Raw genomic sequence first — 14,745 nt, 5'->3', positions numbered from 1 at the left:
CTCGCTCAGCGGTGATGAACCTGAGTAGTTCATGAGGTTCATTACCGCTGAACCTCATGAGGACCCCAGTTCAATCCCTGGCCTTGCTCAGTGGGTTAAGTATCTGGTGTTGCCATGAGCTGTGGTGTAGGTCACAGATGCAGCTCAGATCCTGCATTGCTGTGGCTCTGGTGTATGCTGGCAGCCACAGCTCCAGTTTGACCCCTAGCCTGGGAACATTCATATGCCACAGGTGTGGCCCTAAAAAGACCAAACAAACTCTCCACAAACTGAGTATAGAAGTAATAAAGACGGTATATGAAAAGCCCTCAGCTAACATCCTCAATGGTGAAAGTTTACAGTTCTTCCTCTAAGATTGGAAACAGGACAAGGATGCTCACTCCTATCATTCCTATTTAACATAGTACTAGAAATCCTCGCCAGAGCAATTAAGCATAAAAAAAGAAATAAAAACATCTGCATTAGAAAGGAAGTTAAGATTGTCTCTGTTTGCACATGATATGACCTTGTGGATAGAAAATCCTAAGGTCTCCAACACGTAAACTTGTTAAAACTAATCAACATGAAGTTGCAGGATACAAAATCAATATACAGAACTTAGCTTTTTTTCTATATACAAACAAAGCAAACATCTGAAAAAGATACAAAGAATATAGTCCTCTTTGCAACAACATAAAAAACAGTGAAATACTTTGGAATAAATTTAACCAAGGGGGTGAAATTTCTATGTAATGAAAATTATATGTCATTGATGAAAGAAATTGAAAATGACACAAAAAATGGAAATATATCCCATATTCATGGTTAGAAAGAATAAAATTGTAAAGTTTTTCTATACCACCCAAAGCCATTTATAGATTCAACACCACTCATCTCAAAATTCCAATGACACTTTTCACATACATTCAAAATTTATCACAAATGTTTAGTAACCAAAACAGTATGGTACTGGCATAAAAACACATACTTATACCAGTGGAACAAAATAGCTAAATGCACCCATATGTAGTCAATTAATTTATGATAAATGGGCTAAAAACATACAGTCTCTTCAATAAATGGTGTTGGGTGACCAGATGGCCTTGTGCAAAAAAAATGAAACTAGACTCCTATCTTACACCATACATAAATTTAACTCAAAATGTATTAAAGACTTGAAGTAAGACCTGAAACCACAATATAGGTGGTAAGCTCCTTGCCATTGGTCTTGGCACACCAAAAGCAAAGGCAACAAAACTAAAAATAAATAAATGGGACTATATCGGACTCAAAAGCTTTTGCACAGGCAAAGGAAGGACTGGCGAGATGAAAAGGCAGCCTACATAATGGGAGAAAATATTTGCAAACCATCTATCTGATGAGTTAATATTCAAAATAAATGGAACTCATACTACTCAATAGCAAAAAATAAGTCATCTGATTTAAAAGATGGATGGAAGCCCTGAATAGACAGTTTTCCAATGCCAATAATCAATAGATACATGAACAGTTCTCAACACCAGTAATTAATTAGTAGGGGAATAGAAAACGCACGCAAGAGGTCAACTTATACCTATTAGAATGGCAAGAATGCGTAAAAAGGGGAACCTCTGTGCACTTGGTGGGAATGTAGATCAGTAAAACAACTATAGAAAACAGTATGGAGTTTCCTTTAAAAACTAAATATAGAACTATCATAATAATCCAGCAAACCCACTTCAGGATATTTTTCAGAAAAAAAAAAAAAAACACTAATTCGGAAAGACATGTGCACCCTTGTGTTCCCTGCAGCATTATTTACCATAGCCAAAATATAGATACAACCAAAGTGTCCATCAACAGATGACCGGATAGAGAAGATGTGATATATATAAACAATGGAATATTAGCCACAAAAAGGAAATCTTGACATTTGTGACAACATAGATGGACCTGGAGAGTATTATGTTAAGTGAAATAAGCCAGACAGAGGAAGACATACTGTGCAGTTACACTACCTGGAAAATAAATGAACAGACATAAACAGAGTTATAGATACAGAGTCCAAATAGGTGGTTACCAGAGGGGAGTGTGGAGGGGATGAGTGCAATAGGTGAATGAAACTAAGATGTACCCACTTTCAGTTACGAAATACATGAGTCATGGTGTTGAAATATACAGCATGGGAAATATTGTTACTATATTGTATTATCTTTGTATGGTGACAGATGGTAGCTAGTTTATCATGGTAATCATTTCTAATGTATAGAAATATTGAATCACGACATTATGCACCTGGAACTAACAGAGTGTTGTAGGACAATTATACTCCAATTAAAAATTTTTAATTAAAGAAATAAGTAACAAATGTTGGTGATGATGTGGAGAAAGGGAACACATGTGCACTGTTGGTAGGAATGTAAATTCATAAAACCACTATAGAAAACAGTATATAGGTTCCTCAAAAAACTAAAAATAGAACTACCATATGATCCAGCAATCCCACTTCAGGATATTTACCTGAAATAAATGAAGTCATTGCTTCAAAGAGACATCTGCACCCCCATGTTCATTGCAGCATTATTCACAATTGCCAGAACATAGAAACAAGTGTCCATCAACAATGGGTGAAGAAAATGTGATACATACATATACATATATATGTCTAATCTTAAAGGCATTATGCTAAGTGTGAAATACAAATACCATGTAATGTCACTTATATGTGGAGTCTAAAAACAAGACAAAACAACACATACACACACAAACTGAGTTCATAGATACCGAGAACATATTGGTGGTTGGCAGAGGCAAGGGGCTGGGGTGGAGAAATTTGTAAAATGTATCAAACAGTATAAACTTCAAGTTATTAAATAAGTGATGAGTATGTAATAAGCCTAGTGACTACAGTTACTAATACTGTATTGCATATTTGAAAATTGATAAGAGAGTAGATCTTGCCCTTATTAGAGTTCCTGTCATGGTGCTGTGGAAACGAATCCAACCAGGATCCATGAGGTTGCAGGTTTGATCCCTAGCCTCACTCAGTGGGTTAAGGATCCAGCATTGCCATGAGCTCACAGATGTGGTTCAGATCTGGCTTTCCTGTGGCTGTGGTATAAGCCAGCAGCTGTAGCTCCAATTAGACCCCTAGCCTGGGAACCTCCATATGCTGGGGGTGTAGCCCTAAAAAGAAAAAAAAAAAGTCCTTAAAAATATTGTAGCTATGTATGGGGATGGATATTAACTAGACTTATTGTGGTTATCATTTCACAATATATACAAATGTAGAATCATATTTTAATCTGAAAATAATATAAGGTTATAGGTCAATTATACCTCAATTTAAAAAGGAAAGTTAGGAGTTCCCATTGTGAATCAGTGGTAACAAACCTGACTAGTATCCATGAGTATGTGGGTTGGATCCCTGACCTCGCTCAGTGGATTAAAGGATCTGGCATTGCTGTGAGCTGTGGTATATGTCACAGATGCAGCTCAGATCTCATGTTGCTGTGGCTGTGATATAGATTGGCAGCTGCAGCTCTGAGTCAACCCCTAGCCTGGGAACCTCCATATGCCATGGGTGCAGCCCTAAAAAATAAATAAATAAACAAACAAACAAATAAATAAAAAGAAAGATAATAAAATTTTCCTGGTAGGGGGGAAAAATGTGCTTTCCTGCTGTTAGGAATATCCTACATCGTTAGGATATCGCTATTCTGCTCCTGACTAAAGAGGTCTGGAAAAAATTATATGTGTGTTTGCTCATAATGAAGTTAAAAGGAAAAAAAAATTATAGGTGTTCCCATTGTGGCACAGTGGAATTGAACCCGACTAATATTCATGAGGATGCAGCATACAGTTAGATCTGCTTAGATATGTACGTATTGCTGTGGCTAAGGCTATATACATATTTGGTTTGGTGGGCAGCTGTATATTCCCTCTTGGGATATGCTGGAGGCCACCAGTAAATTTCCTCCCAGGTTAACTTTGCTACCTGAATTTTCATTGTTGTTTCTATATTCTTTAAGGTGGGCTATGGAGGTCTTTACAACATTGAGATACAGCTTACATATAATAGTGTATTCATTTTGATATATGCATATATTGCAAAATGATAACCACGGTAAGTTTAGTTAACATCCATCACCACACATAGCTATATTTTTTTTTCTCTTTTCTTTTTTAGAGCTGCACCTGTGGCATATGGAAGTTCCCAGGCTAGGAGTTGAATCGGAGCTATATTTGACAGCCTACGCCACAGCCACAGCAATACCAGACCTGAGCTGCATCTGCAACCTATGCCACAGATTGTGGCAATGCCAGATCCTCAACCCACTGAGCAAAGCCAGAGATTGAACCCGCATCCTCACGGACACTATGTCAGGTTCCTAACCCACTGAGCCATGACGGAAACTCCCAATTTTTTTCTTATGATGAGAACTTCTAAGATCTACTCTTTTTACCACTTTCAAATATACAATAGAATATTGTTGTCAACATGATGTAAATTGCGTTCCTAGGACTTATGCATTTTTATAACTTTCCAGTTTGTACTTTTTGACTGTGTTCACCCACTTCCTCCACCGTCCACCTCAGGCAACCACCAATCTGTCTTCTGTCATCTATGAGGTTTTTTTTTTGGGGGGGGGGTTGCTTTGGGTTTTTTTCCTGTTTGTTTTTCACTCCACATATAAGTGAGATTATATAGTACTTGTCTTTATCTGATTTGCCTCACTTACCATAATGCCCTTGAGGTCCATCTATGTTGTTGCAAAGGGCAGAATTTCCTTCTTTTTTTTGGCCAAATAATATACCATTACACACACACACACACACACACACACACACACACACACATAACATTCTACATATAGATATATATACACATACATGATACATATATATATCATGTTAGATATATATATGTATATATATATATATATATTAACCAAATATATATCTCCTAGGTTGTAGGTCACAGACGTGGTTGGAATCTGGAATTGCTGTGGCTATGGTGTAGGCCAGTGACTACAGCTCTGATTTGACACCTAGCCTGGTAACCTCTAAATGCCTCTGGTGCAGTCCCAAAAACACAAACACACACTTAATGTGTGTACGTGTGTGTGTAACTTTGGTTGTTTTCATGCCTTGGCTACTGTGAATAATGCTGCAATGAACACAGGGGTGCAGCTATCTCTTTGAGATAGTGGTTTCATTTCCTTCAGATAAACACCCTGAAATGGGATTGCTGGATCATATGGTAGCTTTTTTTTGGTTATTGTAACTGAAAGAATTTTATAATATTTATAGTTGTACAATGATCATCACAACCCAATTTTACAGCATTTCCATCCCAAACCCCGGCCCATCCCTCCCCTCCCCCAACCTGTCTCCTTTAGAAGCCATAAGTTTTTCAAAGTTGGTGAGTCAGTATCTGTTCTGCTAAGAAGTTCATTGTATGCTTTTTATAGATTCCACATAGAAGTAGTAGCATATGATATTGGTATCCCACTGTCTGACTAACTTCAGTTAGCATGATAATTTCTAGGTCCATCCATGTTGCTGAAAATGCCATTATTGCATTCTTTTTATGGCTGAGTAATAGTCCATCGTATGTATGTACCACATCTTTATCCACTCCTCTGTCGATGGACATTTCAGTTACTTCATGTCTTAGCTTTTGTATATAGTGTGCTGCAATGAACACTGGAGTACATATATCTTTTGTGTGTGTGTGTTTTAGGACCACACCAGAGGCATATGGTGGTTATCAGGCTAGGGGTCCAATCAGAGCTAAAGCCGCTGGCCTACACCACAGCCACAGCAATGCCAGGTTTGAGCCACGTCTGCAACCTACACCACAGCTCATGGCAACACTGGATCCTTAAGCCACTGAGCAAGGCCAGGGATTGAACCTGCATCCTCATGGATGCTAGTCAGATTCATTTCTGCTGAGCTATGAAGGGAACTCCACATGTATCTTTCTGAGTCATGGTTTTCTCTGGATAGATGCCCAGGAGTGGGATTGCTGGATCAAATGGTAGTTCTATTTTTAGTTTTTTGAGGAATCTCCATAATGTTTTCCAGAGTGGTTGCACCAATTTACATTCCCACCAGCAATCTAATAGGGTTCCTTCTCTCCACACCCTCTCCAGCACTTATTGTTTGTAGACTTTTTGATGATGGCCATTCTGGCTGGTGTGAGGTGGTACCTCTTAGTAGTTTTGATTTGCATTTCTCAAAGAATTAGTGATGTTGAACATCTTTTCATGTGTGTTGTTGGCCATCTGTATGTCTTCTTTGGAGTCTTGTCTGTTTAGACCTTCTGCCCATTTTCTGGTGTGCTTGTTCATATGGTAGTGCTATTTTTAATTGTTCAAGGAACTCTACTTTTTTTCCCATGGGGTCTGTACCAATTTACATTCCCATCAGCAGTGCACAAGTTTTCCTTTTACTCCACATCCTCACCAACATTTTTTATTTCTTGTCTTCTTGATAACAGTCATTCTAACAGGTGTGAGGTGCTATCTCTTTGTGGTTTTTATTTACATTTCCCTGATGATTACTCATGTTGAGCACTTTTTCCTCTGTTGACCAGTTGTATGAATTCTTTGGAAAACTGTCTATTCAGGTCCTCTGCCCATTTTAAAATCAGAGGGTTTTTTGTTTCTTTGGGTTTTTTTTGTTTGTTTGTTTTTCTTTATTGGCTTTTTAGGGCCACACCCATGGCATATGGAGGTTCCCAGCCTAAGAGTTGAATCAGTGCTGTAAATTGCCGGCCTACACCACAGCCACAGCTACGCCAGATCTGAGCCTCCTCTGTGACCTACACCACAGGTCATGGCAATGCCAGATCCTTAACCCACTAATCCGCGCCAGGGATTGAACCCACATCCTCATGGGTACTAGTCAGGTTCTTTAACCACTGAGCACAATGGGAACGCCTAGTTTGTTTGTTTTTTTTTCTTGTTTCACATTACTTCCTAATGTTGCATGAATTCTTTATGTATTTGGAATATTAATCCCTTTTCTGATGTGGTTTGCAAATATTCTCCCATTCATTAGGTTGCCTTTTCATTTTGTTGATGGTTTCCTCTGCTGTGCAAAAGCTTATAAGTTTGTTTTGGTGTGTTTTAACCGGCACCAGCCCCATCCTCCACTCTCCAGATCCATGGTAGCTTTGAAAACTAACAGCTCCCAATCACAGTGAAAACTAGCAGGCTGCCAGCTCCAGGAGGGGGCAGAACGAGGGTTAGAGTTTTTCCTAAGCTCCATTACCAGAGAATTACCATTATTTGATCTGACTGAAGATTCCTTGGAACCCCTACTTTAAGGCTATGTATTTGACCTTAGCGAGAGTTCAACCACTGTCGAAAGGCTTCTTTGAGAGCACTTGTCTCAAAAATTACAGGCAATTGTTTAAATTTACAGCTGCCTGAGGCAGGGAATACTAGTGGGGACAGACAATAGACCAGCCAAAAAATATAAAAGAAAAAACTGGGAAATAAAATATTCACAGGGGCTTTGAAAAGTTCTTAGGAAGCTAAAAGTCCACCAATGCCTAAAAATGAAAAAAGGAAAATAAAAATCTCTCCCAGTTTTCTCACATTGATTCTGTATTTAGGCACTCCTTTATTGCCTAGCCAGGCAAGTTACATCTCTGCCTTCACCTTTACTTACTGTTTGTGCTGACCTTAGAGATCAGCCAGAAAGGAAGGCTCAGACTCTTCTCAGGTCTTTTCTGAGCATGTGTCATGCCTAGGTTGTACACATGTCTATACACATAAATGTACCACCATACACAAGTACATTTGAATGCCCTAATTTCTCAGAGAAACTCTTTCCCTAAGCTTTTGGCAGGTTTATTATTACCTCTCAACCATATCTTTTGCCCTAAGCTACAGTATTTTGTTCATTTGTTGTACAATTTTTTGAGGAATGCTACCTGTGTAGGCAATTTTCTGGCCTGAGCAAATTCCAAATTATGTTAAACAGACAAGCACCTTCTATCAATCTTTCAGGTGATACCTAAGACAGGTCAAAGCAGACAAACATAGGTCACTGTAAATAAGGTCTTCTCTACTCCCTTTAGCCGGGGACAAGGGTTGAAGGCTACTTTCTTCAAGACTGCTACCAAGGCTGAGGAATGGTGCAGGTCAAGGACAAGTAACAATGTTGCAATGCTTTCCTACCATTTTAAAGTTGGCTTTTTCTTGATTCATTATTCTCTTTGTTGCTGTAAACCTCCGTTTTCAACAATTCTGACTATGGTGGTTCTTACATTTTTTGCTTGATTTTTTTCAGTGTTTCTATGGAGGGATAGGCCCCTGGAACTATCTAATCTGACATTTTTTACTGATGTCACCCCTTTAGTAAGGCAGGTCTATAACGAATGAATTATTTGTTTTTGTTTAGCTCAAAATAAGTTCATTTCCCCTTTGTCTTTGAAGGATAGTTTTATTGGATATAGAATACTTCATTTGACTTTTATTTTTCTCTCAGAACTTTGAATATATCCTCCTACCGAAACAGGAGGGGAGGGGAAGGCATGACTATTAAAAGAATGACAGCCATTGAGAAGAACAGTGGTTAGAACATTGACAAAAAGTGGTGAGAGCCTATTAGGCCTAAGATGGTAGAAGATTCAACTTCCAGTAGATCTTGAAACTCATTACATGCTCATTGTAACACATTAGCATGCTGAATGACATACTTACAGGTGCCATGGCAGTTCCAAGGCTGACCATAAGAGGCCGAAAAACTGGGCAGTGGCCCAATTCCTGGAAATGCCTACCCCTTCCCCAAAATAGTTGGAATAATCCTCCCACTTGTTAGCCCATAAAATTATCCAGACCATAAAAACTAACAACCCCACATGTCAAGCCAGCTCTCCCTTTCTGAGAAAGTCCTCATTCTGTCTATGGAATATGTATCTTTCTAAATAAGTTCACTTTCTCTTTACTATGGCTTGCTCTTTTCTTTCCTGCACAAAGCCACGAGCCCTCACTTGGAAGCCTCTCCCAGAAATTTACCCAAGACCCAAGACATGACCATCCATTAACATGCCATTTTCTTGCAACACTACTGCCTCCATGGTTTCTGATGAGAAAACAGCTCTTAATATTATTTAGACAAAAAGACGGATCTTCATCAAAATTAAAAACTTTTGTGCAGCAAATGGCATAACCAAGAAAGTAAAAAGATAACCTACAGAATAGAAGAAAATATTTGCAAACCACATCCCTGATAAGTGTTTGATATAGAGAATGTAGAAACAACTTGCATAATTCAAAAACAAAAAGCAACTCTTATTTAAAAAATTGGCAAAAGACTTGAATAGACATTTCCCTAACATGATTACTGTTCAACACCTGTAGTCATGAGGAAGATGAAATGTGGTGAGTTTTTCTATTGGAGGAGAATGCAAACTGGTGATCTGTATCAGAGTCCTATGAACTGTTAACATTACATCACTTGCAATTTTCTGAAACCTTATCTTTTCAGCTGAGTTCCTTAAATTAATGTTAGGGTTTCAGAAATGTAGCATCTACCAATCCTCATGATTATTTCAAGTATGAAAGTAGAATTAAATAAATTATATTATATACTAGAATGTCAAAGCTCTGTGTTTATGGGGACATCTGATTTCTTAAAGATTGACTTGAAGAAATATATCTATGAGCAATTTTTAAGCTATTAATGTTGAAAGATCGTTTGGTAGAATGTCATCATCCCTAAAACAACCTGACGCTTCATAACAAACACCATCATTTTATTTTTATTTTTTAATTTATTTATTATTACTTTTTTTTCTTTTTAGGACCCAACCTGTGGCATATGGAAGTTTCCAGGCTAGGGGTCGAATCAGAGCTGCAGCAGCCAGCCTACACCACAGCTACAGCAATGCCACATCAGAGCCACACCTGTGACCTATGCCACAGCTTGAGGTAATGCTGGATCCTTAACCCACTGAGCGAGGCCAGGGACTCATGGACACTATGTTGGGTTCTTAACACACAGAGGCACAAGAGGAGCTCCCACTTTTACTTTAAAATGAAGTAAAATACTAATAATGGCTTGGAGTTCTTTGATATAAAACAAGAGAATCAACACAAACTTAGGCCACTGCTGAAAGTTGAAACCCATGGGTGCACACACTTGTATATCAATATAAAATATTTTTCATAATAGAAGAAATTTTTCATAATAGAAGATAAGTTGGTGAAAATACATCTGCTGGAGGAACATCGATATTGACTATTTCCACAGAATTCTTATCAAAGCAAGGCTTCTTTGACACAGAGATAACTTTTTGTTCTGGGAGGAAAGAATATCACAAAGATTACAAACATATATGATATTCCATGAATTATTAGTAGTTCATGACTAAATAAATATACATAATACATTTCAGGAAGATATCATTAATAATAACAGATAATCAGCATCTAGTATGGTATTCATCATAAGATACAGTTCCTTGCAAAAACTCTGTTGAAGTTTATTAGCCATTATAGTCAATCAGCCACAATGTGCGAACTTTGGCATTTATGAAAATATCCACAGGGTACCTATGTCTTCAGTCATTAAAATTCAGGTTGTGTCCTAAGTGGGGGTGGCTGCCAGCATGTCCTGAGAGCAGAACCTCATCCCATGGAGCTCATGTGAAGCTTATCATCTTGGCTTCCATAAACCCAGTGCACCTGCATCAGCCCTGAAATGCTGCCACCTTCCCTGGCACTTTCAGGTCAAGAAGAATAAAAACCTTGAGCTCAAATGGACTTCAGAGCTCATCTGACTCACCACCTCATTCAGGAAACTAAATTGAAGGAGGCCATGATATTTTAGCAAGTAGAAATTCATCTCTTCCAATTTCCCCATGAGGCCAGCCATTGTAATTTTAAAAGGTGACAAATGTACTAATTTATTCATGGTATCATGTTACCTCAAAAGGAACCTGTCCTGGAGTTCCTGTCATGGCTCAGTAGTTAGTGAACCCGACTAGCATCCATGAGGATGTGGGTTCGATCCCTCACCTCACTCAGTGGGCTAAAGGATCCAGCATTGCCATGAGAGTGGTGTAGGTTGCAGAAACAGCTCAAATCCTGAATTGCTGTGGCTCTGGCATAGGCCGGTGGCTACAGTTCCAGTTGGACCCCTAGCCTGGGAACTTCCATATGCTGTGGGTGTGGCCCTAAGAGACAAAAGGGCCAAAAAAAGGAATCTGTCCTTCTGTTTCTTCTGCAGCAGTAGACTCTCACTCTTCCACCTCTGTCCTGAAGTTTGCATCTGTGAAACCATTCAGAGAAGAATTTCTAAAGTTGAGAACATGTTAGCAAAAGAAAATAAAAACATAAAAAAGAGGATATTATAGTAATTCACTTCTCACTGTAGTAGTACTTCCAAACTGGAAATCAATTCTAAGAATATTAATAGGAGAATAATTAAACTACTACAAGTCAGTCATTTACTGGGCATTTCAATGAAGTGACATTTCTAGGAATTGGAGATGCAGTAATAAACTGTGGAGCTACATCACTCATCTCATGACCATTATAAGTAACATCAATTTAAGTGCAGCTTTACTGGTGTGAAATGTAGAAAAGTTGGCATTTAAAAAGCACAATGGGATTGGTGGCATCTCTGCAGGGCCAGGACAAAGGTTTGATCCCTGGCCCGGCACAGTGGGTTAAAGATCCAATGTTGCCATACCAGTAGCACAGGTCACAACTGTGGCTTGGATCTGATCCCTGGCCCAGAAACTCCATACGCCTTCAGGGCATCCAAAAAAGAAATGAAACATGAAAAAATGAAAAGAAAGTATGTAGGAGTTCCTGCTGTGACAAGGTGGGTTTAGAATCTAACTAATCGAAGCAGAGGCACCAGTTCAATTCCTGGCCTGGTGCAGTGGGTTAAAGGATCTGGCTTGCTGCAAGGCATGGGGTTGCAGCTGTGGCTGGAATTCAGTCCCTGGCCTGGGAACTTCCATATGCCTTCGATGCAGCCATTTAAAAAAAATTGTGTAACTCTGTGCCAACAGGAGTATCTGTTTCCATGCTCTGTTTCCAAATGCAGGATTTAAATCTTGCTGCTGGAGTAGAAGGAATGAACGCCTTTATTATGATCTCTTATTCTTGTGGGAGAAGGCAGGTCTCTGCTTGACGTTTTTTCCTCCACCCATCGTAGGATCAAAACTTAAGTTTCCCTGTAGTTGTGGCTGTCAATGCTGGAGAGAGTCATTTCAATAAAACATAACCTTATTTTATCCCATGTTGATAAAATAACAGTAGTCCTGTGTAGAGATTGCCAGAATCCATTCTACAAGAATTCTGCTTCTTCTGGTCTACTCATGAATTTCTTCCCCTGCTCAAACTAGTGAAGACATTCCTATGAAATTACCCCCAACACCAACAGAAGGAAAACTGGAAAATTCACAAATATGCACACAGTAACATGCTCTTAAACAACCAGTGGGCTAAAGGAAAGATCACAAGACAAATTAGAAGACACAAATGAAAGAAACGTAAACATGCTGTACCAAAATTTTTGTGATGCAGTGAAATATGCTCAGAAGGAAATTTGTAGCTTTTTTTTTTTTTTTTGTCTTTTTGCCATTTCTTGGACCGCTCCCACAGCATATGGAGGTTCCCAAGCTAGGGGTCCAATCAGAGCGGTAGCAACGGGCCTACACCAGAGCCACAGCAACGCGGGATCCAAGCCGCGTCTGCAATCTACACCACAGCTCACTGAGCAAGGGTAGGGACCGAACCTGCAGCCTCATGGTTCCTAGTCAGATTCGTTAACCACTGCGCCACGACAGGAACTCCGAAATTTGTAGCTTTAAATGCCTATGTTCCTACATTAAAAAAAATGTCTCAAATTAGCCACTTAAATTGGCACCTTAAAGCACTTGGAAAAACTCAAATCTAGCAGAAGGAAGGTAATAATGAATATTAGAGTGGAGATAAAGAACAGAGAATCAAGAGGGAAAATAAATGAACCTAAGATATTTTCAACGAGCAACAAAATTGACAAATCTTTGAGAAAAGACTCCAATTAAAATAAGAAACAAAAGTGAGGAAATTACTACAGACCTTAATACCAAAGATAGCATTGAACTGTACTCTTAAAAATGGTTAAAATAATGAGGAATTCCCATCATGACTCAGCAGAAACGAATCTGACTAGAATCCATGAGGACACAGGCTTGATCCCTGGCCTCGCTGTGTGGGTTAAGGATCCAGCAATGCCATGAGCTGTGGTGTTGTAGACATGGCTCAAATCCTGAATTGCTATGGCTGTGGTGCAGGCTGGCAGCCATAGGTATAATTTCACCTGTAACTTGGGAACCTCCATATTCCACAGGTGAGGCCCTAAAATGACTTAAAAAAGAAGAGTTAAAATGATGAATTTCATGTTATGTAAATGTACCTCAATGAAAAAGCTTACATTTGTGTGGATTCACACCTACAATCTGTCCTGTTCCTTTGATCTATGTGTTTGTGTGTGGTTAACCTCTTACTATTACCATACTGTCTTGATAACTGTGATTTTATAGTAAGTCTTAAAATCAGATTTTCTTCTTTTCAAAATTATTTTGGCTATTCAAGTTCCTCTCACTTTCTATATAGAATTTAAAATTAAGTTGTCAATATATACAATGAGTGATCCTGGGGTTTTGACTGGAGTTGTGTTAAATCTATAGATCACTTTTTTTAAAATTAGCATCTTAACCATATTTAATTTTTCAATCCATGATCATAATATATCTCTCCATTTATTTCGATTTTTAGATGTCTTTTGATCTTCTTTATTAGCTTTTTTTTTATTTTTAAGCATATAGCTCCTGCACACATTTTCAGGTTTATATCAAAGTATTTCCTTTTTTTAAATAAAAGGTATTTTAAAAACAGATTTATACATTAATATTGTATAAATTGCATTTTAATTTTTGTATGTTGACCTTTTCTTTTTCTTTTTCATTTCTGGCCACCCTGCAGCATATGAAGTTCCTGGGCCAGGGATCAGATCCAAGCCAGAGTTGTGACCTAAGTCACAGCAGCAGCAACTCCAGATCCTTCACCCACTGTGCCAAACGGGAGATGGAACCTCAACCCAGTTCTCCCAAGATGCTGCTGATCCCTGTTGTGCCACACCAGGAACTCCATATGTTGACCTTTTATTAGGCAACTATGCTAAATTCACTTGTTAAGTCTAGGAGCCTTTAAAAATAGAGTCTAGAGACTTCTACTTTAATGATCATGTCATCCGTTCCAGTCTATATGGTTTTTTCTCCCCTTGCTTTATCATACTGGCTAGTCAGCCTATGATGTTAAAAAAAATGTATATCTTTGCTTTGTTCTTGATCCTGGGGTAAAATATGAAACCTTTCATACTAATCCTGGTGTTAATTATAGATTTTTGTAGGTACCATTTATTAAGGAAGTTCCTTTCTATTCCTAATATACTAGAGGGTTTTTTTGGGGGAGTAGCACCCTGCAGCTTATGGAATTCCCGGGCCAGGGATCAGATCTGAGCCAAAGTTGCGACCTACACCAGAGCTGTGGCAATGCCAGCTTCTTTAACCCACTGTGCCGGACAAGGATCAAACCTGCATCCTGGCACTGCAGAGATCAATTTTCTTTTTTATATCAATTAATTTTGAAATTTTTGTCCAGGGATCAGGATACTATAACTCACAGGCCAAATCCTGCTCATCAACTGTTCCTGTAGAGGCCATAAGCTAAAAAAATTTTAAAAAGTTTTTACAAATTTTTAAAGGAT

This window comes from Sus scrofa, chromosome 14, assembly GCF_054392235.1.
Source record: "Sus scrofa isolate SSC_HxYL_T2T_F1_AM1 chromosome 14, Sscrofa_HxYL_maternal_Yorkshire_Landrace_v2.0, whole genome shotgun sequence".
Taxonomy (NCBI): Eukaryota; Metazoa; Chordata; class Mammalia; order Artiodactyla; family Suidae; genus Sus; species Sus scrofa.
Note: the sequence above shows the minus strand (reverse complement) of the source record.